Here is a 21042-nt window from a genome sequence, read left to right as displayed (position 1 = left end):
CGTCACCTCTGCTTTCCTGCACTGCTGCTCGCCAGGTAGCTTTGGTGACCTCTTGTCCACAGACCAGCGGTCATTGATCTGTAATAACTGCCATTAATTCAAAGACTGGACTTTGCTTCTTAATCTCCTTTAGGATAATGTCCTGATGTTAATTGCCTTAATTTTTTTGCACTGGGTTAATTTTCCTTTTCTTTCAAACTATGGCAAAAGTTAAGTTACACCTTAGCAAAAAAGTCCATCAGTAGCAGAAATTACTGGCTTGAACTGTTACATATCTCTTAAATCTGTCTTGTTATTCTGGTTAGTTTGCCACCAATCATGAAGTTAAAGAAAATACCAACAAGATATGAACAAACCCCCTTTTTTCTGAGCATGTGTCATTTCAAATGTGGCTTCAGTGACTCCCTTCTACATTACGCTCTTCGGTTTTTATGCCAAATAGGAAGATGACATGTCTCACTCTGAGTTTTAAAAGTTGTCAAATATTAGCTTCCCTAGGTTCCCTCCTCCAACAAATCTAGTATTCTTTCCTTGACATGCGTGCTCCTCGTGAAAAACATCTGCTTTCCGTTTGAAAACAGTGTCTGACTGGAAACCCCTTAAACAGCACCCACCTACTCTCTGCCGTCCGTATCCCCCAGAGATCTAGAAGGACATTTTTAATCACCTTGGCACTTGCTTTTGAGGCAGCCAGAGTCCTTGCTTAACACCAGGAGGCAAGAGAACTGAAAAGTGACAGTGAGGGGAGGAGGGAAGGGAAATGCGAATCACAGAACGCAGACTGAGGCACAGAGTCGTCCCCTGTCAGCCAAGGCGGGAGGGCAGGGTTTCATACAGGAGGGACTCTGGACACAGCCTCCAGTGTAGCCCTCATGCCCAGGGTGGCAGAAGGAGCCCACCTCAGAATCTCTGAATGGGTGTCTCGGAGAAATTTACTTAAATCTGTCCATAGAAACCATTCTTTCTCTTTATTTCTAAGAAAGGAATTTCAGCAAGACTTATAAAGCCAATGAGCATTTTAAAGACTAATCTTCACTACCTGTCCCCTCTGAATACCTCACGTAGCTAAATGACTCTTAGAACAAAAGTTAATGAATAACAATAAAATGATGTAAAGGGCACCAGGCAAAAATATTTTCAATCAAGGGAAAGAAGAGTTTTGTTTCAAACTGTGGAATTAATTAACAGGATGGTGGAGATATTTTTTAATTGACTTGGTAATAAAGCCAAGTAGTCAGTGTTTTTTTAGGACCATGAAATAGGCGTGAGCACCAAAACAGAAATGACATCCAATTGGCCATTTCAAAATACTGTGTGTATGGAATTCCCAGTTATGGCAGGGAATTACAGTGCCAGGTCGTTACAGTGCCTCCCTTTGGTCGCACACAAGCACAACTCCAGACGAAATCCAAAGAACGGCTACCCCAGTGGTCTGAAGATTCAACCAAATGAGCAGATTTATAGCACCGGGAACTATATTCAATTTCTTGTAACATCAGATAATGGAAAGGAATCTGAAAGCAAAATATATATGTATGTATGTATATGTGCAGCTGAATTGCTTTGCTGTACACTTGAAACTAACACTGTAACTCAACTACACTTCAATAAAAAATAAAATTAGAAAAAAAAAGTGGATTGTTGAGAGGAATCAGAGCTTGGAGAAACTCATGAAGTGGATTTTCCATTCTTCCCCTCTCTCCTATTTCTCCTGCACCAGGAATCAACTCTGTTACTACTAGGTACATCTATGACTTTGAAATGTTTCTTTTTATTTCTGGTTGTAATCTTATCTTGAGGCCTATTTTATCTTATATTAAAATTGCCATTCTAGCTTATTTTTTATGCTGTTTCTTTCATACATTTATTCTCAATCCGTCATGAACTTTATGTATAAATCAACTTTTAGGTTAATAAGTTTATCAAGTTACATGATACACATAAAAATCAACTTTTCTATACATTAGCAACATATAATGAAGAAATGAACATATAAAATAATGCCATTAACAATAGCTTCAAGAAAGTCAAATACATAAAAGTCAATCTAGCAAAATGTATGGAAGACCTCTACACAGAAGACTTAAGGGGGGAAATTTTTAAAGACCTAAATAAGTGGAGAAATAGATCAAGTTGGTGCTTAAGGAGATTTCAGTATTTCAAAATGTCAGTTCTCTTCTAAATTCTTTAGATTTTATGTATTCACAGTCAAAATCTGGATGTGTATTCTGTGATGCACTGATTTTAAAATTTATATGGAAAGTCAAACAGCCAAGAATGACTAAGCTACTCTTGAAGATGAACAAAGTTGAAGGATTTCCCTACCTGATATCAAGACATGAATCTACAGTGAAAGGAGTGTGGGCTTAGGACAAGATTTGAGCAAAATATACACCTGGGTCAGAAGAGGAAGTTCTGAAGCACATCCGCACACATGTGGCTACCTGACTTACGATCCAAGTGGCACTGCGGGGAGGACCTTTTTTCAGTAAATCTTGATATTTAGTAAATTTTTCAGTAAAGCTGGATAATCATAGAGGAGGGAAAAAGTGACCTTGTCCCTTATTTTGCATCATACTGCAGAAAACAAAATCCAGATAAATTATAATTTTAAATGTGCAAAGTAAAACGTTAAAATTTTAGAAGAAAATATACAACAATATCTTCATGACTTTGGGGCTTGGAAAAATTTTTGAACAGTACCCAAAAACTGCTAACCATAAAAGAAAATTTTAAAAAGATCTATTGGATTTTATTAAAATTATGACCCTCTGGGTTCACCAAAAGACATCACAAAGAGAGTGGAAATGTATCAAGGATTACACATGTTTATGCATATACAGTATGCATATAAATGTATTATATATGTATATGCATATCCAGAATATATAACATCTTCACAGACTGTCTCATAGACAAATGGACAATGAGTATGATGAACAGACTCTTCACAAAGGAATATACTCAAATGGCCAACTATGCTCAATATCATTAATCATCAAGGGAATGCAAATTAAAACCACAGTGCAGCACCGCGCTAAGCTCACGAGAACACTAATGTGCAACACCCCCGTGTGACAATAACAAGTGTGAGCGAGGATGTGGAGCAGCTGAAAGTCTTGTGTAGTGCTCTTGGGACTCTGGACTGATCAAATGTCTTGGGAAAGGATTTTAGTTATCTACCAGCTCTCGAGTCTGATTGCAGCAATGTTAGTAATATGCCCAGAAGACGTGTGTGTATACTCATAGCAGCTTGATTCATGATAGCCATTTAAGTAAGTGTCAAACCTAGAAAAATACTCCTGGGTGATTGAAATCAGAATAGTGGTTACTCTGGGGAGGGAGGAAAAGGTAAGGAGGGGTGTGAGGAAGGTTTCTGTAGGGCTGATAATTCTCTGTAAGTTGTGCTGAGTGATAGTAAAGCAAGTGCATTTACTTAATAATTCATTTTAGATCTACGCATGTCATGCAGTTATACTTCAGTAATGAAAGTTTGCTCAGAAAAAAAAGAGATAGATTACTTAAGACTATCCTTAAGGAATTACATTTTGACTTATCAAGATTTGATTTAGAATCCCACCTGGTTCTGAACTCCAAACCTTAAGTGGCTGCACTTAGAAGAGACCTAATTTTAAAACAGTTTATACTATTGTAGTCAAACAAACTTATGGTTACCAGGGGGAGAGGGGTGGTGAGGGATAAATTGGGAGTTTGGGATTTGTAGATATTATTGTACATAAAACAGACAAACAACAAGGTCCTACTGTACAGCACAGGGAACTATATTCAATATCTTGTAATAACCTATACTGAAAAAGGATAAGAAAAGGAATACATATATATTATATACATTAAAAAAACTGAATCACTATGCTGTGCACGAGAAACAAACATACCATTGTAAATTGACTATATGTCAATTTAAAAATTTAAAAAAATACAAGACAAAAAGTTTGTAACTAATTAATAAATTATATGAATTCCAATTATTTTTGAAAAGCAGTTTAATCCTTCTATGTTGTACCTTATTAACATTTAAAAATACAGAATTTTCATAGTTAACTTTTATTAGGTAACTTTCCTAGTTAATTTAATTATTATTGTATTAACTTTTATTAAGCCTCTCATGTCCATACTGTGAACATATGTACACATCACATTTATAAATATTTATATTCAGTTAACACCTAATAGACCCCAGAAAAAAATTAGAATTAGTGAGAATAAATTATTGAAAAAATTCCATTTTCATCACTATCTAGCTGTGGAACTGAGCAAATCCTTATTCCTTCTAGGTGGCAGGTGTAACAGTGGTTTGAGCTGGGCCAGTCTCTCTGCTGTGTCAGTGGGCTGTCAGGAATCAACAGGCTACCTTACATGGTCACTGAGCTCAATTCTAAATCCAACATACTATGCTTCCAAATTAATAGGATTCCCTGAAAGGAAGTATCTCAACCAGCCTTTTTATTACTGTCTGATATGGGGAATACCTCATTCCCCCCATAATTTGCTTGAATGATCAAATTGTGAATTAATTGAAAACAGGTGACTATTTCTGGCTTGCCCAGAATCGAATGTATTGACTTTCCTCTGTTTGGTTAAGTGTTATTTAGTCCTAAGTCATAATTAATAAACCATGAGTTAAATTTTCCCAGGCATATTAATCACGTGACACACATTTGCTGCCTAAAAAGACACGGTCTTATAAAGGATAACTGTAAATAGAGGAGAGGGGTTAATTAAGCCCCAAATCCACTTGGTAGATTTACATGAAAGTGTGAACTCAGTACCGCAGTCTGGCATGACTTGTGCTTTAACTGTATTTTATTAAGGAAAGTTTAAAAAATCTTCCTTTGAAAAGGCAAATTAACCTGTCTTATATTTAAATGATTTTAATTATATTTTTCAACTCCCTTTTAGAGTTATTTTCAGATGACAGTTTGGCATAAATCAACAAAACATGTTACCTTCAAATGCAGCATGAATTTAAGCAAAGGGAAAAGGTAATTTTATAGAGAAGAGGACAAGATCATTCTAAGCAAATCAAAGAATATGCACAAAATCACAGGGACTTCACAAGAGTGAGTCCAGTTTCATCAAACAGACTAAGGCAGGCATAGAATGGGAGATAAAGCTGAAAAGGCAGGGGCTGATGAGGTCATGAAGAGACTTTCATGGTACATGCAGTCAGTCTTACCTTCCAAGCAATGGGTATCACACAGGATCAGGACAGGAGTGACAGATTGGAGCAGTACTTTAGGAAAATTTAATCTGGAAGATTATTTGAAATGTAGCAATAGAAGGATTTTCTGAGTTCCCCACGGTTTTAGTTACCACCGTGCATACTCTGATCATCCCCAAATATTTATTGCTAGCCCTTTAATTCTCACTCAGTGTGCAAAAATGAAGGTACGAATAAATGAGTACCTGACAGAACTCTCAAGTTCAACATCTACAAAACTCAAATTTTACCCTCGAACCCTTCTTCTGACCATATTTTCTATTCTTCTTAATCACACGACCATCCACATTGCTGTAAATCTGGAAGCTTCACCCCACATCTAATGAATGTCCAGTCTGGGTTTTCTGCCTTTTAACTCCCTCTCAAGTCTGAGTCCTGTGGTCCCCAGTTCCTGCACTGCCTTAGGTCAAGGCTGCATCCTTACAATTGACCTCTAACTGATGTTTCTTCCTTCAGTACCTTTCCTCTTTCATTTATGCTATACCCTGCTGCCCAATACTTTTAAAAATAGAAAATAAGTAAACAATCAAGTACATAAATAAACAAACGTTTGAGGTAGCCAATGCATGTCATTATTCAAGTCCCTCAAGTCTCTCTTGAATCTAACGGGGACAGTTCATGCACTTTAACCCATCACATAAGCAGTGTGATAATCAAAACACGTATCTCCAAGTACAAGACGCACACAGATGGCCAACTGCAGGGCGATTCAGGAGAGAGGCTGCCTGTAAGTGGCCAGTGTGATGTGACTATGCGAACCAACTTCACACGGGCCTGGAACGCAGGCCCTTCGTGATCCTACCCCCTACTCCCTGTCAGCCTGTGCGTGGCTGCTTCCACCCAACCACTGTGTGCTCCATCAATGTGGAGTCAGTCTTCTTTGGGTCCCTGGAAAGTACAGAGCTCCAGAACTCATCTTATGGCCCAATTTTCATGATTCCGTGGCCTATCAGAACAAGCATTTCAAAGCACAAATTTTCTTCTTCATAATATCTTATTACGCCATTTCTCTCCGTTTGCTCTTAGTCATAAATAGTCATTTTAAAATATATGTGTGTATATATATATATGTATTTCTCCATTGTGTGAATCTGTATCTTATGATCTATACATGATATACAAGTGTTTAGGATATAAACATATATGCATACACGTTTGTGTGCATGTGTGTGACATGTTGGAACATTCCGGAACTCTTCTCATTTACACTCACTCTCCTGGAAATCTTAACCTGTCCCATGGCTTCAAACCCCATCTCTCCAGCCCACTACACGGCCTTACAGCCTTCCCTGTGTACCTTCTAAACCTTCACTTCCAAATCTTGGATCAAATCATGTCGTACCAGGAAGCAAACCTTGACTATCCCATTTAGTACCACCCTGTTCCCATCCTGGTGTCCAACTCCCGCTACACTACTCTCTAGAGCACTTAGCGCTTTTCAACATACTATATAATTCACCTATTTACTGGGCTTATTGTACGTCTCTCCAGCTAGAAATTAAGTTCCGTGAGGAATAGGATCTTTGTCTGTTTCATTGTCTGATGTGAACAGGTAAACAAGTGTCGTAATAATGCCCAGTGTATGTTAGGAGCCCAATCACTATTTATTCAATATTGAAAATACAAGTACCTTGAAAGTCGCCTCACATCTCCTTTTTATGACTGAAGAGTGAAATGTCTATGTAATGGAAACACCTCCAGACCGTGTACGCTATCCCCTCTGCTGAGAACGCTTTCATCCACTCAGAGTCCGCACCACCACGCACACCCAGGAACACACCGCACACATAAGCCCTTCAGACACTGCTCGGGTATCGCCTTTTCTCTGAGGCTTTTCAGGCTTCCAGAAGGAGGAAATTGCTGTTTCTTCTCTAAGAACACTGTAAGCTGTACATATTTTAATAGGGCTTTAATGTATTTTTCTTTTGTGTTCTATTTAAATGCCTGTCTGTAGGGTATTTCTATTTAAATATGTATCCTCAGACCATGGGTTCCTAGACCCATGTCTTATTCATCTCTGAGTGGCCAGACCTAGAACAGTCTAGATATTACTTAAATTCATCAAATTAGGAATTAATGACGCACTAGGAGACATGAAAACTGAGAGTGAAATTCAGAGCTGGTTTATAACTTGCTCTTCTGCTAGTGCTGCATCGTGAGCCTCTTAAACAGATGTCTAGCCTTCCAGGGGTCATACTTAGTCCATCAAGGACGAGGTTCCTGAAGGTATGACCACGCCCAAGCGCAACCTTCAGCTGAGTGCTTCTGTCAGTCTGTATTTGGGGGCAGCTTCCGTCTTCCTTTGTCGGTCCACACGCCAGCTGCTCACGGTGGTCCCGATGTCTGCTTATCTTTAGAAATGCCATCTGTGGATAATGATTAAACATTCTCAGGACATTGAGGGTGGTCCTAGGATTTAAGAAATGCCTGTAGCTAAGCAAATAAAGTTTTATCAGTGCCTTGCTATACTTCATGACAAAAGAAAGGTACTTTCAGACACTGTACTCAAACTACGTTGGTGAACTAGTTAATATGCATGAAAGGCTAATTATTTTAATGACAGTTTTTTAATGGTAGGTTGCATCCCTTTTCTGGTTGTCATTCTGTGATATGTTTGCATTTCATTAAAGCAGTAGAGTTTTCAAAAACCAGATCTACACTGAGTGAAATGTGCAATGAGGCCAAAGAATACATAACATGATGCATCTTTTTCAGCCTATGTAGGAGGCCCTTTGTTAAGTTTCATTCTAAGCTGGATGCTTGGTCTAGATTCCAAGGATTTAAAATAAACATTTTAAAGGAAAGCTTGAGTAAAATACTTCATTTTCCAAGTTTAACAACAACATCAACAGAAGTCAACTTGACACAGAAAAATCCCTGAAGAAAGGATTTTAAAGAAAATCTATGTAGTGCTTCATTTTGATAAGGTCAGTATTAAGTAAATATTGCTTGAGGTACTCAAACTTCACATATCCAATAAACCAGTGTTTGCCTTACTTTAAAAAGTGTTTATTTTACACATAGTGTCGTGTCATTCCATAGTGCATTTATGCCACACAGATAACAAATATGTACAAAGAATTGCATCTTTATTGGATTATAAGTGTTGCTTTTTTTTAAAAGAATGCTCACGATAATGACTCTTTCCTCAACAATTAAACACAAAGTTTGGTTCAAAATATAGTAAGTAAACTACATGCCTTATATTCGACAAATATATCAAACTCTGTTTACTTTTTTTTTTTTTTACAGAATTGTTAATTATTTCCATCAAGAATCAAACAAATAAGTTTGGTTTAAATATGTAGTGTATTTTCAAATAAAATGTTGGCTTTAAAAACCAAGTGTCAGTCCGGGCTTTACTAATATCAGACTAAGTATAAAAGTCAGGACATTTTATAATGATAAAGGGCCCAGTTCATCAAGAAGACACAGCAGCTCTAAGTGTGTGTGGCCAGTATCAGAGCTTCAAAACACTTGAGCCACAAACTAACAAAACTGAAAATGATCTGGTGTGTAGAAATCCCAGGAAGTCTACAAAAAGCTACTGGAACATAAAAAACTGAGTTTAGCAAGTTCATAGGATAAAGGTTAATACAAAAATCGATTACACTCTAATACACGAGCACTTGCTGTAAAGCTATTGCAGTAGACAATGTGGTATTTTTTGTATGGGTATAAATATAGATTAATGGAACAGACTGAGACGCATTTGTTGCAAATTGATTTTTGACAAAGATGCCAAGGCACTTCGAGGGAAAGTCCTTTTCAACAAATGGAGCTAGAACACCTTGGTCTCCATCTGGGAAAAAAAAAAATGAACCTCAACTATTATCTCATACTTCACACAAAAATTCACTTGAAATTAACTGTAGATATTAATGTAAAGCCTAGAACTTTAAAATTTGTATAAGAAAGCATAGAGAAAATCTTCACGATCTACTGTTTCTTAGATGGCACACCAAGAATCTAAAATGAAAGAAAAAAAACAATAAATTGGATCTGGCAATTTTAAATTTTCTATTCCTCAAATATGGTAGTGACAAAATAAAGACGGCTCCTGCCACACGTTGGAAGAAAATGTTTACTAAGCATATATCTGAAAAGGAACAGAAGTGAATAAAGAAGTTTTACACATCAACAATAAGGAAAACAAACAAACAAACAAACAAACAAACAAAACTCACAAATAATTTGATAGATCCATAGACCAAAAGATACCTTGGTCAATAACTTTGTGCACAGACACTTAGTATCTTTGTTTGTTAGGCAAATGCAAAGTAAAACCATAATGTGATACCAAAAACACAAACATTAGAATGATTAAAATTAATAAGACTTACTGTATTAGTCAGGAGTCTCCAGAGAAGCACAAATGAATAAAAAAAAAATTATACTGAGTGAAAAAAAAAATCCAGTTACATAAGAGTACATACTATAGAGTTCTATTTATGTGAATCTCTAGAAAGGCAAATAGAATCTATAGTGACAGAGAGCAGCAATGGTTGCCTTTGCCTGGGGCTGAAATGGGAAAATTATTTGGAAGAGCCTAAGGGAACATGACTGGCGTCTTGGCAATGTTCTGTATCTTGCTTGATGTAGTGGTTACCAAGGAGTATATAAATTTGCCAGAACTCACCACAATCTACACTGAAAGCGGCACATCTTATTGTGTGTAAACTATGTTCCAATGAAGTGGACTTGGCATGAACAGAATGCACACAAATATTAGGATTTAAGGTTGATAAAGCATTGAATGCCATTGCATGGAGACAGGGTCTGGAGAGTAAGATTGACTGGTAGTCACAAAGAAAAATGGCTACCATTTACTGAGTTACACTTACTAGGTGCTTTCCACTAAGCCCCTGAATGCATTATTTTGTTTTAGGTTTTTAAATTAACCCCGAGGGCATTACCACCAATCCCACTTTACAGGCGAGGAAACTAATATCTAGACCCTTTACGCTCCCAGACAACACGCCTGTTACTGCGCCCAGAAAAGCAGCAGCGCGAGGCCCGAACTGTGGCCACGTGTGGCTCCAGACTACTCTTGTATTCTACTACAATCTTCATTATATTTCTTAAGGAACAAGAATAGAACCATCGACAAAAAAAAAAAAAAAAAGTCTTAGAAGGATTTTATATTTAGAAATAGCAGTGTGCAATTGAGAAACTAAGATTACATTCCGCATACTTTAAGTATTGCTTAAGTATCGCTAAGAGTTTGGAATCCTTTGCTAAACATTTGCTCTCTGTCTCAGCTGACACAAACAGATGAGAAATAGACAACACAGGGAAGTGTTGTAGTACAGATTCCAGACCTCAGCGTTCCAAAGAAAAGTCATTTACCAAAGAGCGCGTTAAAGTTGCCCGCCGTAGAAGAGACGGCGTGTAGTTGAATGGTTTCCATGCCACGGATGCTGCCTTGGTTTGGGGGCATCCGTCTGAGCCACAGGGAGCCTGGTCTGCTTCAGTAGCTCAGCCCCAGTTGATTCAGAGTCATTCAGTGGGGGCTCTGTGGGGTCATGAACAGACCTAAACCCAAAGGCCTGAAGTCCTTTGTTAACCCTGAAACCACTCCAGCATCCTCAGATTCCTTCAGACCAGTGAATTATCTAGAACCAAGTCTGACCTTCAGAGTTGTTTGGAATCAACCTGAATCTCAAATTAAGGTTTGCTTCATTTCAGCCTTACCTGTGTGCTGTTTTTCATCCAACTCCTAATAGAATGTGTCCACGCAATATTTTGTTAATATTCAGAAGACAAAAAATAAATTTAACTTTTGTTCTCCCAATTCCTTTGCCATATTCTAAATACAAACACTTCATAATTCATAATGAATCTGATTTGTTATCTCACTGAGGAAACAATACAAGACTCTATTTAAGAATAAAGTTGTATTCCATGAAGAGCATATATGGTCTCTCATACGTTTAAGTGTCATTAGTTGAGTTTTAACCAAAAGAATTTATGCTTCTGTTACCAGACAAATATTTGTTTATAAACATGGTAAAACACGAGAGTTTTGTGGATTTTTAAAATATTTCTACAGGGAAAAATCATTGTCCAGAAGAATTTTGGCTGAGGTTCAAGTGAAAAAACACCAATTTTAAAACAGATTCAGTCTATTTGGATCCAGCGTTGGCTAAGAAGAAAATCTTTCTTTTAGATGGTTTAACACTGAAGTGCCCAGCTGGCTCAGACCTTGCTCCTTTTCTCTGTCTATGCTCACTCCATCATCTATTCTCCTGCCTTTAGGTGAACCCCCCTCCCCTATTCATTATCCTCTCGGGGGGCCTTGCTGAATTGTATCTCCTTCCCCTCACTGAACCTTTCCACCAGCATCTCCAAGTAAACATGATCTCAGCAGCTCCACCCAAGCACATTCAGCTGTCCTCTTCACCCTCTGACTTGATTGCAACTCCATCCTTCCAGTTAATCAGGCCACAAACCTTGGGGAGTTATCTTTAACTCCTTACTTTCTTTCCAACTCGCATCCAAGGCATCAGCAAAACCTTTTGTCCCTACCTTCAGAATACATCCAGAATCCAACAGTTTTTCCCCACCTCCATTGCCATAGTCTGAATCAAGCGACCGTCTTCTCTTGCCTGAATTCTTCAGAAGCTTTCTGTCCAGTCTCCTTGCACTGTGCCGTGGTTCAATGCCGTCTGTTCTGCACAGAGCAGCCCCCTTGACCCACTGAGAGCAAAAGGAAGATGCTTTCACTCTGCCACTGAAACCATTTGATGGCTCACCCAGCTCAGTCATTGTAAAAACCAAAGTAATGATAGCGCTCAGAAAAGCCTATCATCTGACTTGCTCTAATTGTTTCTTTTGGCAGGAAAATTCTTTCTTTAGCTGTCTGAATAGCTAACATCACTTGCTTTAATTCTCTCACCAAACGTAACCTATTCAGTAAGGTCTAAGCTGATCACTTAGGCAAATTGCAAATCACACTCTCCTGGCACACCGCATTTCCATTTTCCTGCCCCATTTTTTTTCTCTTCACTGCCAATCTCCTTCTAAAGCACTATGTAATTTATTGTGTGTGTTGTTTATTATTGGTTTCCCCAGGCTAGAAGGTAGGCTCCACAAAAGCAGGACTTTTTGTTTCTTTTCATCTGTCTTTTTTTTTTTTTTTTTGTATCCACTGAGCTGAACACAGTGCTTTCACAAGATACCTATCTTACTGAATAACTGGACAAATAAACTGTGAGGTATGGAATTTCTACCCATTCATTCAACAAATGTATTGAATGCCTGCTCTGGACCAGTCCCTGTCCTAGCCGTCAGGATACAGTAGAAAGCAAAAGATACGTGGTCCCTACTCTCATGGGGCCAACAGCCTATTGAGCAAACAGTCACTACAGAAGTATTCACACAAACAGGTGCCTAAAGAGAAACTGTGAAAAGTGCTGGGAAGGACAATTACAAGGTACCATGAAATAGGATTATATCCGAGAAGACCTCCTTAAGGAAGTAACACATTAGAAAAGGAAAGGCTAAACACCAGTGGGGATGTTAAAGAATATGAGAACGTATGCGCACTGCTCCACAACTGACCAAGCCGGAGAGGTGGTCAGGGCTGTTGGACCACAATTAGTGGAGAGAAGAACAGCATTAGATGTGGTTAATGAAGTCGGCATGGACTGGACCATGCCTGGCTTTGTTGGCTGGGAAAGAGTTTTGCTTTTTATCCTAGATGCAAAGAGAAGACTTTGCAGAGAATGAAGCAGCGTTACAATGTGGTGAGATTTTTGTGGTTGGCGCTCATTCCACCTGTTGCGTGTTCCAGAATGACTCAGAAGAGAACAGAAGGAGGAGGAGGAAGACCCCCCCAGAATGCAATGATTTTAATCCCAGTAGGAGAGGATGGTGTGGTGTACAAATGTGACCTGGGGTGGTGATGTTGAGAAGGAAATAATGAGGTGGCTATAAAGTATACTTTTAATTAGAAGGTCATGGATTCGATATAGAAACAGGTATGATTTCCTGGCTACTTTTGGAAGCAAATGGATGGGTATAGGTAGGTGTGGATGTTAGGATAAGAAACAGGTAATAATATTATGTATCATTAACTGCCTTTGCGGGGAGATTGGGATTAGGAAGCAAGTGATAGAAAAAAAATTAGGTCCGTTGTTCACATTTATTTAAGTTCAATTTTGTGATAACTCTATATTTTATATATTTTGTCCTGAATTGTCCCAGAAGGCTCTGCAAGCATGCCTGAGTCCCCCAGTTTTGTACAGAATGAACAACAGGCTAGATATTTCGTGCACAAAAACCTTGTCAGGTGATGTGTAATATGCATAATGCTGAAACTCATCCCCTTTGGTCTTTAGACCATTGAGCGTGCAGAGTAGGTCTTCCTCAATTCCCACATCCAGGATCCCATTTGGGGAAAATCTCGATCTGCTTCTCTTTCCTTTATTTTAACAGTTACTTGGGCCTGGGTAGAGCAGGTGAGACCAGGTGGGGAACAAGAACTTGGCTTAGAGCAAAGCCTGAGAAGAAATGCAGCTATCTTGAGTCCTAAGAGAACAAAACCAAGAGCAAAATGTCAATGTAGATGAATCGTCAATATGACAAGCCCAAGTATATGACAAGAGTAAGCATTCTAGAGATCCAGACTTGGCCGTGGACTCCATCAGAAACACAGCAGGTATACAGCGATAAAAGGTCACCAACGGAAAAGCCACAGGCAGAAGTGATGTTGAAGTGTCTAGAAGAAGGTTGCTACCTTTAAGCCAGTTTTGGAAAAAAAGATTGAGAAGCACATGCAATTTTGGGAAACCAGTATTGTAAAGAGGTCTGTACAACGAGATCATCAGAGTGTCCACTGCAGAGCAAATCCATCTGCCCTAGTCTTCAGTGCCCTTCCGGGGTACTGGGTGAGAACTGACAGGTGTGGACCACATGAAGCCAGTCTAGGCCAGACGTTGAACTAGATGGACTGTTGATTATATTGGAGAATGTTTCCTTTGGTTCCTTCACTTGTATCCACTCCCTGGTTGAGCAGCTTTGTGTTGCCTGTGCTCTGTTAGTAGACTGACAACCAGTAGACTGGAAGTGTTAATCACTGTCTTGTAGAGTTTTAAGACATCACCAAATGAATAGGTAACATCCTCTTTGCTCTTTTCTTACTGTTAATCATAAAAGTCACCTAAAAAGCATATTAAAGCCTTAAAAGTCATTAGTAAGAAATTGATAAAATATTTTTAAAGTCTTCCTATTAAGAAAGAAGAGCAAAACTGTAGGTTTCCACTTCACATTCTAAATATCTCTTGTCGACGTGCACATTATCAGATCATGTCTAAGGTCTGACAGTATCATTTAAAAAGTGCCGTGTCTTGTATAAGCTGCGATGTATTAAAACACTGTGTTATCACTGCGCTAAATTAGATAAGATCTTTTTTTCTTCATATCTCAAGCTAGAAGTAGTCAAAAATTCTTCAATGAATTCCAGAGAACATTGTGCAATACCAGATACCATGAGTTTGCTCCAAAGCCAAGAGCAAATGATGTCTGGAATTTAGGGTCCTGCCAGTTTTACACATCTTGAAGTGATGAAGTTTATAGCAACATAGACAGAGATTTTCTGTAATAATCTTCAAGGGCAGTTCGGTGCACAAAGGAACGTTGTTTTCACACGTTACCCCCAGCCCCCCTCCTCAGCGTCCTGCTCTTGTATATCCTGGACATATCAGCAGTACTTTCCTGTGTGTCAGACATTTATTCTAAAGTAGCAACACATACCTTTTAATATAACGGTATCCATGGTTTTGCTTAATTATTTATAAGATTTTTTTGCTCCAGGGGTGCAGAATAATATTAAAATTAATCAAAAATTAAGGCAAAAGAACATCAATTAAAGGATTAAGATAAGACTAGGGTTGAAGGAGGCACAACAGGGCCCAACGCTTTAAAAGCTGTGAGGAAGCCCGCAAACCTGGCATTCATTTTTCTGGAAGCCAGTGAGAATGTGAGAGTGCCATCAGTTATGTTATTTCTAAATAACCTAACTTAGTGTTTATAAGATAAATACTTACAAGATAAATATCTATTAAGTGTGTATAAGATAAAAACAAATAGTAACTCAGGTTAGGCTCAGCTATTCCCAGGACTGAGTGAGGCAGGAGGGGCAATTTTTCCTTACGTCCTCATAGACGGGATTCTTACTGCGCGCTGTGGCAGACGAGGTTCTTAACGATATGCCCACCGGGACCACGTTCACAAGCCTAAGAACTGGGCCCATTTCAGTCTCTTCTCTATTTCTCAGGCAAAACCATCTTTTAAAACTAAAGTCTGATGATGTTGCCCTGATGCGTAAGTTCCTTAAAATAGTTTCCAGTACTTTGGGGAAAAAAATTAAAATCTTTATGGTCACATTCAAGGTCCTAGATGTTCTGGCCCTTCCTCCCTCTCTGACCTGCATCTTGATTGAATCCTTCATTAAAGTCGTGCTCTTTTGTAGAATATAGGCCCTCAGAGAACCAGGTGTCTTTGCTTCAGGGTGGTCATCTCATTTCCTAATTCTACATTTATTCATATGATGACGATTAATTTCTGTCTCTCCATTGTAAGCTTCAAGAGACTGAGTTCCTTCTTTGGTTATTTTCCCTGCGCCAGTCATATTTCTGTCTCAATAAATACCTGAATTTCAATAGATGAGTAGATGGATGGACGGGTGAACAAATGAATGAATAAGCAGATAAAGAGTGAGTGTTCTGTCCTTCAGTGATGTTTTAACTTAAGGATAGACTTTAATATTGATAGGAAAGGACGAAATACAGGTCTGTCAGACAATCTTCTGAAACTGTTTTGATCTCAACCAAAATTTTAACAAGTATTGAACATCAGTGAATTTAGAATATAGTTTCAAACATGTTTTAAATGTATCGACATAAAAACATTACAGTGTTTTAACATGTATGACATATCAAATTTTAGGTTCTGACAATTGCCTGACCTGGGTGATTATCTATAACTCTAGATTGACTCATTGGGAAATATCTCTGTGTAAAGCCACTTTGATTTAAATGTCCCATCTGTATTATGGGGGGTGGGACCAAGCTTGCCTGGAAAGGGTTCTATGTGATTATGTTTCCAAAGTGGGGCTCGTTAGTTCAGAGGACATCATGTAAAGAGTAGTAATAAGTAGTAATTATATAAATGATAGAAGTCCACTTCTAGCTGCGTTCGTGCTGTGATTTTTAGAAGTAGGATTTTATCTGGTGAAAAAAAAATCTCAATTTGTGTTAACAGAACTATCTACTATAATGACCTAAGGGCAAATTTAACTTGAATACTTTTCCACTAACTGAAAATTTATTTTAAAAATGTATAGTTCCATATTTGGTTTCAACCTCAAAGTGCCTTTTCCTGGAAAGCCTATCAACTTTTCTCAGCTGTTTATGAATTATTATTACAAGAAAAAAAATGTTGACATTTGTAACATTTACTAGCATTGGTGGCTTGAGAAAAGTCCAAAAACCGTTGGAATCATTTCCAGTTAACTTAAAAAGTCAATGAAAGGCTAAAAAGAAGAAGAAGAAGGTACTTCATGCACTGCACACAGTAGGGATTCAATGAAAGAATTCTGAGATTGGTTGAACTGGTTTGTGCACATGATACTGTAGAGAATTTAATGATGAGTTGGCAGTTGCAGCATGTTGAGGTTAGCGAGATGCTAGTATGTTCCATGTCCTAGATTGCTCACTGGGGCAATACTGCATCAACCGACAAATACGAGGGAGAAACATATCTAGAAACTGTGGCTTTGTTCTAGGTTATCAAGATATCTCTATGATCCCACAAGAGGAAAACATACTCTGTATTACCATAACCTTTCTGATGAAAAGTGAAATATAGTGAAGGAACAAAAATAAAAGAAAATAGGAGGCAGTGGGAAAACGATCCAGATGAATCTGACTTTTGCCTAGACTGAAAAAGGAGATACCTTCCAGTGTTCCTTTTGTCCTTTTGTTTACAAGCAGAAGAGCACCTGTCTCTGTTGCCCTCTTTCTTACTCGGGTACTTTCTGTGGCCTGTCTCTTGTCAGCATCCGTGAGAAGCAGGATCACGTTCCCTGGGACTGATGGATAGGGGTGGATGGAGATGGATGGGGAAGGATGGGGATGAATGGGGATAGTTGGGGATGGATGGGGAAAGATAGAGATGGTTGGAGATGGATGGGGGTGGATGGGGAAGGATGGGGATGCATGGATGATGGATGGGGAAGGATGGGGATGGTTGGGGGTGGATGGGGAAGTAGAATGCAGAGATGCCCACAGTCCTCCTGCTCCACAAGTCTGTCGTCTGTGGGTCTGAAACTGGGGTGTTTCCTGACTTGCGAGTTGACCAGCCAGCACGTTACTGGTTCATAGACGCAAGCAGAAGGCACGAGACTCCTGGGTCAGGGACAAAAGGCTTTATCTCTCACGGCAAAAGCATTAGCCAGAGCTTTGTGTTGGTTTGTGCCAGTTCTCGCGCCCCCTGATTCCACACGAATGGAGCACAGGCCTCACCAGGGAGCTGCACACCAGGTGAGCTGTGACCCGACACTGGAGCACGGAGCTCAGGGGACTCACCACTCCTGCTGTGAAAGCAGAAGGCCTGTGCCTGGGGAGACAGTGTCTCGTCTCTCAAAGTTGTTCACTACAAATACAGCTCGAGGGAGGCTGGGGAGAGGGTAGTCAGAACCCTGCCTTCCTCCCACGTCCAGGAGCGCATTCGGGGACATTCAGGGCCCCTGCCAGACTGCCCCGCCCAACGCGGTCAGAAAGACCCAGGCCCACCCTAACCACTCTCAACTCCTCCTCAGATCCCCGCTCAGGCTCTGGATCCACTCCACTGGCTGTGAATCCCAGCTTCACCACGTATTAACTTCAACACATTACTTAACCACTTCTTGCCTCAGCTTCCCCATCAATAATTGGGACACTAATAAAGCCACTTCATCAGATTAAATGACTTCATACACACATGGCTTTAGAACATCCCTGACACACAGTGAGCTCTGGCTCTGTCCTCGTTTGTGTCCTGACCCTCACTTCCCAGTTCTCTTTTAGACAATTTCACATTTTCTCATTGAGATTTCTCAGTTGGGATCTCAGGGGAAGATGAAGCCCTGATACCCCATGGCCCACATTGTCCGCAGTGACTTAACTTCTCTCTTAGGCGTCTGGAGTGACACTAGCTATGCACCTTCCTTGGAAGAATTGAGGAAATAGTGATTCAAATTGCTTTTGATATTCTGTGCTTCAGATTAGGACTCCCAGTTTAAAAAGCCAATTACCTTTGCCTTTAATGAACAGAGAATTTCACTGCAGGCTGCGTCATCTATCACTGGCCCTCTGTGGGGCCCAGGTCTTGTCTGATCGGTGGCCACCCCTGGACAGGGAACAGTCCGGTGCCATTTGTCTCAGCAGGGTGTCTTGCTCACCATCGTGCAGCCCAGCACCACGTCTGACACCAGCAGATGCAGCAGAAGGATTTATCTGTTCACTCAGTGAAGGTGTAGCAGGGACCATCATTGACAGTTTACCCCCACTTCCCCAACCCCATCTTCTTCTTGGACTTGACTCATTATAATATGAATGATTTTAAAGGACAGCTTTTTTTTAGGGGGAGAAGGTAGAGCTCAGCAGTAGAGCGCATGTTCAGCATGTAGGAGGTCCTGGGTTCAATCCCCAGTACCTCTGTTAAAAAAATCAAATCACCTCCCCCACCAAAATAAAACAAAAAACAAATAAAGGACAGCTTTTTTCTTCTTTTTTTTAATCTCTGTTGCTTGGCTCTGGAAAAAGGAAAATAGAGGACTTGGAAATTCTGTGAAGATAAATACTTTCTCTAAGATAAATCCTTTTTAATACCCTTTGCTAATTTTTGCAACATGGCTGACTTGAGATACTTTATACACATCTGTGGGATCATGGAAAGTATTTTCCAGATACATTGCTTTCCAATGATAAAGATTAGAAAACCCAGGGAAACAGACCATTGACAGATCCTAGATGGTTCCCTTCCAGGACCATGTATTTCACAGGGGCTTTCAGGAAGTCCTGGATCATGCTCAACTCAGATTTGAGAGTTCTGACATGAGACTCATAAGTTTTAAATATCAGGCTGTCAGCAGGCAGAATTCCATTCCACTGTACAGGTTTTAGCAATTGACAAATTACTAGTCCCAGGAGCTGTCACACCTCCATCTGAGGTTGGCCACAGGCTGTCTGAAAACAATTTAAAATATTCTTTTCAAATACGATCTTTTAAAGATATTTGAACACTGAGAAACTCCAGTTGAGATCCCAGAATTCTGATTCGTATAAAGAAGAATTAATTTTGTCTTGAAAAATTTTAGGATATTGTATTATGTATCAACATCAATTATTACAGATTATAAATCTAGATTCCTAAACAAATCAATATAAAAAGTTTGTAAAGAGCAGTTCTGAGCTCAGGGCTGAGTCAGTGGGCATATGGGAAGTTCAGATACATCTGCCCTGCCTTCAAGGAACTTACCTCGGAAGTCTTCCCTGCTGTACCCTCTCATATCTGCCCCCTGCTTACACTAGACTGAAAAATCTATCCCTTCTAAAATCCCTTACTTTAATTGTAGATATATTCTTAAAAAAAATGCAAACTCAATCAGCAAACTAATCAGATATTTCCAAATAACCAAGTAAGTTACACGTTAGAATGATTTTGGCATTTTATTAGGTTCCTACCTAATTCAGTTCTAAACCCAAACCATATTTCTTCATTACACTATTGAATCAGTTATGATAATTATATGATCTTTTCTTCGGGTGAGTTTTAATTCTCTAAGTCCCTGTGAAATCCAGAACTGTTTAGGCTTTCTTGTCATCTTTCAAACTTGTCTGCATTGTAAGCTAACTGTAAAACTGAACCTTGCTTTCTCCTACTTGGAATGCCTCCTGACCAAGAAGCATTGATCTATAGCAGTATACATATGCATGTGTACATGTGTATATAATTTCTCCAACTGCTAGATCCATTGAATAAAGAGTTATTTGTTTTTTGTTTTTAATTTTCATGAGCCACGGAAATAAAGTGCATTTCCGTAAACTCTCATGATCTTGCATTAGAGAAGAAAATGGACTAACAAACTATTGTTCACACAGGGCTCCTTAAAAAAAACAGTGTGCATTTCTGAGTGCTGTAGGTAGGAGCTTGATGGCAGGGTCCTCTGTGTGTGTGATGAATTGAAAGGTCTGTCTGTGGCCCATCTGCGCTCGTTCCTGATGCAATGGTTGCTGGCTGGGACGGAGTCAAGAGGACAGTACTGAGCGTTACATTATCTGTTGCTAAAGATTTCCAGAAGCTCCTTTAAAAAAAAAATTATGACTTTCTTTTTTTTTTAATTGAAGTATAGTCAGTTTATAATATTGTGTTAATTCCTGGTGTACAGCATAGTGATTCAGTTATACATATATATATATTCTTTTTCATTATAGGCTATTATAAAGTATTGAATATAGTTCCCTGTGCTATCCAGTAGGACCTTGCTGTTTATCTGTTTTATATATAGTAGTTAGTATCTGCAAATCTCCAACTCCCAATTTATCCTTCCTCTCCTTCCCCCATGGTAACCATAAGTTTGCTTTCTATCTCTGTGAGTCTGTTTCTGTTTTGTAAATAAGTTCATTTGTGTCATTTTTTAGATTCTACATATAAGTGATGTTATATGGTATTTTTCTTTCCCATTCTGGCTTACTAACACTTAGTACAACAATCTCTAAGTCCAACTATGTTGCTGCAAATGGCGTTATTTTGCT

General features: G+C 39.1%; 1 long non-coding RNA gene across 1 annotated transcript in view; it reads left to right on the top strand.

Moving 5' to 3' along the window:
- LOC135318854 (uncharacterized) overlaps nucleotides 1–21042 on the top strand; it is a 259627-nt gene that overhangs the window by 222400 nt on the left and 16185 nt on the right. The gene's annotated exons all lie outside the window — the stretch shown is intronic.

This window comes from Camelus dromedarius, chromosome 22 (genome assembly GCF_036321535.1).
Source record: "Camelus dromedarius isolate mCamDro1 chromosome 22, mCamDro1.pat, whole genome shotgun sequence".
Lineage (NCBI taxonomy): Eukaryota > Metazoa > Chordata > Mammalia > Artiodactyla > Camelidae > Camelus > Camelus dromedarius.
Note: the sequence above shows the minus strand (reverse complement) of the source record. Positions and strands in the feature narration are given on the sequence as shown.